This window comes from Macrotis lagotis, unplaced genomic scaffold (genome assembly GCF_037893015.1).
Source record: "Macrotis lagotis isolate mMagLag1 unplaced genomic scaffold, bilby.v1.9.chrom.fasta BILBYCTG419, whole genome shotgun sequence".
Lineage (NCBI taxonomy): Eukaryota > Metazoa > Chordata > Mammalia > Peramelemorphia > Peramelidae > Macrotis > Macrotis lagotis.
The window spans coordinates 43,981-52,744 of NW_027422326.1; positions in this window are offsets into that span (position 1 = coordinate 43,981).

The window sequence follows — 8,764 nt, forward strand, 5'->3', positions numbered from 1 at the left end:
TTTGGAAAATTTTGACTCATATAGTAACATTCCTAGATTTACAGCCTTTTTGCATATTAAAAATGGAAAACTGAGAATTGAAAATTGATGATAAGATTCTAGAATACATATTAAAAAAGTAAAGTTAAAAAAAAGAAATATGGCAACCTAGGCTGACCTTTAAACTACTGAAGGAATTATTTTTTGGTTTTTGTAAGGCAATGGGGTTAAGTGACTTGCCCCAGGTCATACAGCTAAGCAACTATTAAGTGTCTGAGGTGGAAATTGAACTCAGGTCCTTCTGACTCCTGGGCCTTTGTTCTGCCCATTCCACCACCTAGCTTCCCCTAGCAAATCCATTATAAAGGAAATTCTACTTGTGATTTAAATTGGACTATTTATGTTTACTCTCTAAAATGGATGTGAAACTAAAGTTCCTAGCTTCTTCAAAGGGGACAAATAAAAGAAAAAGACAATCTCAATAAATGACTTTAAATTCTTCAGGAAAGGAAGCAAATCAGATAGAACTTCATGTCTAATTTTTTGAAACTAGGAAGTCTTTTGAAAATTCTAGGGTCTGGCTTTCATTTTTTTGCTCCCAATACAATTGAAGGATGAATGCTAAATCAAGAAAAGAAATTATCCCAAGAAACAAAAATCATTCAGCACAAATATAAAAAATCAAATTTTGTAATTGAGAGCTTGCCAAGAAAAATACAATAAGAAATAAATAATGAAATTAACAATAAATAATACTCTTCTGAGACTTATCAATGAAGGCCTGTAGTAAGGAACACCACTAACATGCTTCTTTTTTGTTTTGCTTAGTTTGTCTTCCGCTCATAGGATAAAACTGTAATGGACTGTGGTTTTTAAGAAATAATTATATTATCTTCATCTTTTGAAAATGCTTTCAGATTTTTCTCTGACTGAATCTACATGGCCCAGTAGATAGAATATTGAGTCTAACAGGTGAAAAAAAGTCCCAAATTCAAATTCAACCACAGATACTTCTTGTCTGTGTAACCCTGAGAAACTAATTTAATCTCTCTTTGCCTAATTTTCTTTATCCATAAAATATGGATAATAATAATAATAACTCCTACCTTCCAGAGTTATTATGAAGATAAAATGAAATATTATTCAGAAAACTCTTAGAATTGCCTGACATAAAGTTGACACCTGATAAATGCTTTTTTTGTTTATTCCTTCTCAACAAAACAATATGATTGGTAGAGCAAGTTTGTTTCTATTAATAATTGAATTAAAATTAACCTTATGTTCTACTAGATATCATGGATTTTCCTAGAATATCACATATAAAACAGTTATTATTATAGGAAAGTCAGTAAATGGGCTTTTTCTGAGGATAATGAAAAGGATATCAAACCATCATAATTTATGTACTCTAAAGGACATTAGCTTTTAACAATCTAACTGGCCATCTCAGGTTCAAAATAAAATTCCTTAGTTCATTCAAGAGTCAGATTTACTAATCCACAAGATCCTATGGCTATAGTAATGTTCCATGCATATGGAAGCTCACTATCTATTGTTTTTTCCATTAAAATTCTTTTTTTTTTGTTTTTTGTGGGAATTGGGGTTAAGTGATTGCCCAAGGGGACACAATTAGTAAATATTTGGGGCCAAATTTGAAATCAAGTCCTCTGACTCCAGGGCCAGTAATCTATCCATTGTACCATCTAGCTACCCCTATCTATTCTTCTTAAACAATTCTTGTTGCTTTTAAGGCATAAGAAAATTGCAGGGACAATAATAATCATCACTAATTAGCAAAAAGAATTCTAAAGTAAAATTCTAGACATTCAAATTAAAGAGCTTATCGCCACGAGTTACATTTTCCTTTAGCAAATGGAAATACGTACCATACTCCCAGCAGAATATATTCTTTTAAACACTTATAGAAGGCTAATTAATGTCTTTTGGTCAGGCTGTATATACACATTTTGCATCCATGAGTCATCCTCACTCTATGACTGAAATACGCAAGTTTTGGAAATGCAGTGGCAACAAAGGCCTTTTTCGCTTGGAACTGCAGACGTGAACTCAACTCCTCTAATCCTTCTTGTTTTATTAAATGGAGACTGCTTTATAAAGGAGCCTTCCAGGATAGCTGCCAGACACTGTGCTAAGCACAGAAGATACAAAGAAGTGTAAAAGATGGTTTCTCTTCTCAAATGAACATACAACCAAATGGGAGAGAACATACAAATGATGTACAAAAATGATATATTTACAAGGATAATAGAGGGATAATTTCAAAAGGGAATATATTAAGGAGATTTCTGGCCAAGACGTCTGAGAAAAGCCAGGCACATTGACAATAAAACTCTACTAATGGGACATCTCAAACTCCCTCTCTTAGAATTAGAAAAATACAGTCATGAAATAAACTGGAAGGAGGTAAACAGAATGTTAGAAAATTTAGCTATGATAGACCTCTGTAGGAACCTGAATGAGGATAGAAAGGAATATACTTCTTTTTCTGCTGTAAATGTAAACTACACAAAAATTGACCATGTATATATAGGGCATTAAAATTTCATAATCAAATGCAGAAAGGCAGAAATATTGACTGCATCCTTTTCAAACCATTAAAAAAAATCGAAAACAGGGCATTAAGGTCCCTGTAGAGATATATCTAAAACTAATTGGAAATGAAATAAGCTAATTTTAAATTATGAATGACTCAAACAAGAAACCGTAGGAAGAATTGATGATTTCATCCAAGACGATGACAATAACAACAAAACATAAAAAGCAGTAATCAGAGGATATAGTTTTAAGTTTTGGAATACTTCTTTTCTGCATTACTAAATTAATTCCCTATGCTTCAATTCCAACATGTCTTAAGAATATTTTAATTAGATTCTGGGAGCTAATTTAGAGAGGTAAGCAAGAAGTCACTATAACCCTCCCATATTCAATCCTGATCTCAGAGTGAGTAAAAGCATAAATAACTCTAATTTTAAAAAATGAAGTAAACTACATTTTGCTAAAAGTTATATAGGCAGTAAAGCAAAAGAAATACTAACCATATCCATCAAGTGCTATAGCTTCAAAAAAATTCAAGGAAGTACTTAAGATACAGGAAGAAATAGACAACAAATCTGTCCTATACACGACTCCCCCTATCCCCAAGAACTCAAAACATCTAACTAAATAAAAACAGAATGAAGCTAAGCAGGTAACTTGAATATTAGAAATGTTCAATGTGACAGACCTTTATAAGAAAATGAATCTGAATAGAAAGGATTAATCCTTTTTTTCAGCAGGCCCATGGAGCTGCCTAGTAGGAACCTCACAGCAGCTGTTCCCTGAGTGCTCAAGCCATGGAAGCTAAGGGAGTGAAGGGAGGCTGTTGAGGTCTGTCCTCTGTCCCTGGAACAGGCTTCTGGGGCTTTGACCATATTCAGACCCTAGATGCAGTCTGGGGACCACACAGAGCAGGGACCTTCTCCACAGTCCCAGGGAAGAAGGATTTGCTTGTACGTCCCATAAGACCTTGAATGAACTGAGAGCCTTGAGGGGGTGTCCCAATAATACTGAAATGTTCAAAAGCACCCCAAAACTAGGCAGAGGCTGGGGAAATGAGTAAACAGAAAAAAAAGAACCTGACCATAGACAATTTCCTTGGTCCCAAGGAGGACCAAAACTCACACTTTGAAGATGAGAAAGTCCATGCTTCTGTATCGAAGGACTCCAGGAAATATAGAAGTTGGACTCAGGCTATGACAGAGCTCAAAAGAGATTTTGAAAATCAAGTAAGGGAGGTAGAAGAAAAAATTGAAAGAGAAATGGGAGAGATGCAGGAAAACATGAAAACCAAGTTAGCAGCTTAGTCAAGGAGATCCAAAAGAAGGCTGAAGAAAATAACATTATAAATCAGTTTAAGTCAAATGGATAAAACAGTTCAAAAAAGTTAATGAGGAGAAGAATGCTTTAAAAAGCAGAATTGGCCATATGGAAAAGGAGATAAGAATGCTCTCTGAGGAAAACAAATCCTTCAAATGTAGAATAGAGATAAAGGAAACTGATGACTTTGTGAGAAATCAAGATGCAATAATTCAACACCAAAAGAATGAAAAACTAGAGGAAAATGTGAACTGTCTCTTGGAAAAATGTACTGATCTGAAACAAAAAAAAAAACAGATCCAGGAGACAGAATTTAAAAGATATTGGGCTACCTGAAAATTATGATCAGGAAAAGAGCCTTGACCTCATTTTTACAGAATTTCTACAGGAAACCTGCTCTGATTATCCTACAAGCAGAGGCTAAAATAGAATGAGAGAATCAACTACTCTCCTCCAGAATGAGAGCCAAAGACAAACCCCAGGAATATTATAGCCAAGTTCCCGACTCCCAAGTCAAAGAGAAAATATTACAAGCAGTCAGGACAGAATTCAATTATTGTGGATCTACAGTCAAGGCTTAGCAGCAACTACACTGAGGGCTCGTCGAGCCTGGAACATAATATTCCAGAAGGAAAAAGAGCTTGGAATGCAACCAAGAATCAACTACCCAGCAAAATTGAACATCCCCTTCCAAGGGAAAAGATGAACTTTCAATGAAACAGGAGAATTTCAAATGTACTTATTGAAATGATCAGAGCTGAACAAATTTGATCTTCAAGTACAGGACTCAGGAGAAGCATAATAAAGGTGGCCAAGAAGGGTCAATTATGAAGGACTTGATGATAAGCTGCATGTATTTCTGCATGGAAAGATGATACTGACAATACTCATATGAACCTTCTCTTTTAATAGAGCAGGTTGAAGAAACCTTTATAGATGAGGCACAGGAGTGAGCCGAATTTGAAGGTATGATATCTTGCAAAAAGTGGAGTCAATGGGTGAAAGGGAAATGTACTGGGTGTAAGAGAAAGGATAGGTAGAATAGGCTAAGATATTTATGTTAAAGGCTCAAGTAATAGCTTTTGCAATGGTTTGGAAAGGGGGGAAGGTGAGGAAGAATGAGGGACCTTTCTTTTTCAACAGAAATAACTTAGAGAGGAAACAGTATACACACTCAATAGAGTACAGAAATCCAGAGGAAAAGATGAGAAGGGAGGGGGGATGTGGTGGCTAGAGAGAGGTAGATCATAGTCACATTTTTATAGTTACATTTCATAGTAACACATTTTCTTTTTTACGTTTTGCAACATGATGGAATTGGGTGGCCTGTCTGGGACCACAGGGCCAGGTGGTTGCTGGGTCTCTGGGGTGGGATATAGGCTTGGGGCCATGTGACCCCCAGGGCCAGTGCTCTCTCTGTTGTACCAGTCAGCTGCTCCACAGCACATTTTAGAAGAGGGACAGAGTAAAAGGAAAGAGAAAACATAATAGATGGTGGTGGGGAGGAATGGATGGAGAGATTACAATCTGCAACAGCAACTGTGGAGAAATATAGAAATAACTTAAAGAATGTGATCCACCTGAGACAGAGCAAGCAAGCAAATGAATAAATAAACCGTAATCTCAACAAGTAGAAAAATATCAATTGCTTATGGGTAGGCAGTGACAGAATAATTAAAATGACAATTTTGCCTAAATCAATTTACTTATTCAAACCCAATTCAGCACCAATCAAATTACCAACAATTAATAACAAAAATAATAACAGAATTCTTTTAGAATAAATAAATATCAAGAATAGCAGGAAAAATTAATGAACAAAGTCATTTTAAAAGGTCAAATAACATTATATTATAAAACAATCATCATCTGAACTACCTGGTACAGACTATCATCCTAGTATCTTTACCAAGAAAAGACCCAATGAAGTCAAAAAGAATTGTACAGGACTGAAAAATGACAATAAAACCAGGGTAATCTGGGCTGAGTCTAAATAGACCAGTCCTCTGGTGGTTTAGGTTTGATACTGGAATAGGAGTGGATCAATGGAATATATTAAATACAAGATGCAATAATCAAACAACATAGCTACTAAGTAATTGATAAACTGACTGCATTTCAGTTAAAAATTCACTATTTGACCAAAACTACTGGGAAACTTGGGGGAAGAAAAGGACACAAGCAAGTTCTTTACCAACATCTCATATATGTAATAAGATAAAGTCACAATGGGTGCATGAATTATATATAAAGTGTATCATCATTAAACAAATTAGAAAGGCAAAGAACAATTTACTTAACAGCTCTGTAGAGAAGAATTCATGACCAAATAGAAGACAGAGATGAAAAATAGCTAATTTTGGTTATACTATTTTTTTAAAAAAGCTTTTATACACACAAAAGCATGGCAATCGAGATATTAAGGAAAGCAAAAAGTTGGAGAACTATCTTTACAGCAAATCCCTCTGATAAAGGTCTCTTAGCCAAATTAATAAGACTACAAGTCAACCCCTAATTGATAAATGATCAAAGAAAATGAACGGGTGGTTTTCAGGTGAAGAAATCAAAGCTATTTCTAAATATTTAAGTCGTTTTATTTGATTAGAGAAATATAAATTAAAAATTTTGGGAAACCACCTATAATACTGACTAATATGTCAAAAATGCAAAATAATAAATACTAGAGAAGATGTGGGAATATTGAGATATTAATGCATTGCTGTAGAGTTAGAAAGTTATCCAACTGTTCTTTAGAGCATTCTGGAGGGCTCCCAAATTGGTCCCAAAACACCACCACTAGGTCTGTATTCCAAGGTGATGGGATAAGACAGGGCAAGGACCTATACATACAAACATATTTAAAGCTACCCTTTGTCATGGCAAAAGTTTGAGTTTTGTGAGAGGATATCCATTAATTGGAGGATGCCTAAATAGGTGATGGGATATGAATGTAATGGAATAATTGTGCAATAATGAATGAACAGGCAGATTTCAGAAAAACCTGGAAAGACTTGTACAAATTGATGAAAAGTCAAATGAGCAGAACCAGGAAATCCATGACTACAGTATGATCAATATTGTGTCATGATAGGCTATGAATAACATAACTCTTCTAAGCAACGAAAAGGTCCAAAAGAAGTATGAAAATCTCACAAAGGAAAATGCTATCCATCTCCAGATGAAGACCTAAATGACTCTGAACATAAACTGAAGTGTATTTTTGCCACTTACTTTATTCTTTCTCATGATTATTTTCCCTTTTTAGTTGTTTCTTTTTCCATAAAACTGAGACTAATATTGGAAATACGATTTACAAGATAACACAGGTATAAACAACATCAAAATTCCTATCGTGATCAGAAGAGGGGAGGGTAGTCAGTGAGGAAAATTTATTAGAACTCAAAATCTTGTACAAATGAATGCTAGAATTCTCATGATATCAAATTGGGAAAAATACTATTAAAATTGTTCATTATACTAAATTATAAAAATTGTTTTACTATACATCATTCCACAAAATTATCAATAAATTGAAAGGTATTTTAAAATAGGAACTTCCAAAACACCAACTATCACACTGACTTGACCTCTTTACCTTCATACACATCTATAAAATAAACATTACAGTTACCATATTTCCCTATGTATTAGACATACTATTTTTCAAAAAGGTTGGAGCCTAAAAACTGGGAGTGCCTTATAAAATAGCTGTAGATATTTTTATCTACATTTCCTCCTTTTTCACACTTGTTGTCTTTGGACTCATTGTTTCCCATTTGCTACTGGTATATTAGCTTCTGTTTTGCCACATTTTGAGCAGAAATGCCTCAGAAAAGATTGAATTCAAATGCTGAATTTGAATTCAAATTCAAAGAGATCCAATTTGCAAAAGTGAATGGAAATCTTGTGGCTGAAGGTGAGCTTGGTCTTCCTCCAACCAAGAAAACTATCCAAGACTGTATACAGCAAGAAGAAACTTGCCTGAAAACCCCAGGGCTTAAGAAGGCCAGGAGAGGCAATTCAGTCAAATGGCCTGATTTAAAGAGGAAATTGAAGAGATGGATAGAAAACAAAAGGTGATTGGAATTGCTGTGTTCACAAAGCAGAAGGCAAGTTTTAGCAGAAGGCAAGAAGAACTGCTGGTGAAAAAGAAGTTCCTGATTTCAAAGGAAGTGTTTCAGGTTCATGAAATGGAATGGACTAAGTATGCCTCCATGCCCAAAAGACACCCAAAAGACACCTTAAAGCTCTGAGCAAAGCCTTGAATTTCATGATGACTATAACTAGAGTTCAATAACTTAATGTAATACATGTTTTTCAGATTTCAAATCCCCAAATTAAGGTGTGTCTTATACATAGAGAAATATGGTACCTTCTATGTAAATGTTTTTACCCACTCAACTAGACTAAGAAGACACTGATTATCCCCCTTCTGGACAAACAGAGGACAAACAAAGTGCCCCATATTTTTCTAACCTTAGTTTTCTTTTTCTTCACTAATGCTGGCGCAATTTTCTGATTAGGGAAGAAAACATTTCAATGGCAATTCCCAGCTAGAATACATGTGTTTAATTTACAGGAGAGAGAAGCCTATGCTCCTATAGGTGAACAATATTTGTCCTTATGTGTCTATTTTGTGTGGGCATCAATGAAAGTCTGGCTATGATAAGGTGAGGATGTTTTTTGTCTCAGAAATTAATGAATTAGACTATAAAACTTACACAGGGAAGGGAGAATCAATTGGTCCATTCTATATGAGCTTCCAATGCTTCCAGGCCCATGACCCCAAAGGTCCTTGGTATAAGTGAACATTTATATAATTCTTGTTGTTGCTACTTTACATTTGTTCTATGTCTCTTTTGATGGAAAATTCAGAAAGGACAACTGTTGTATCTAAGTTTAGTAACTG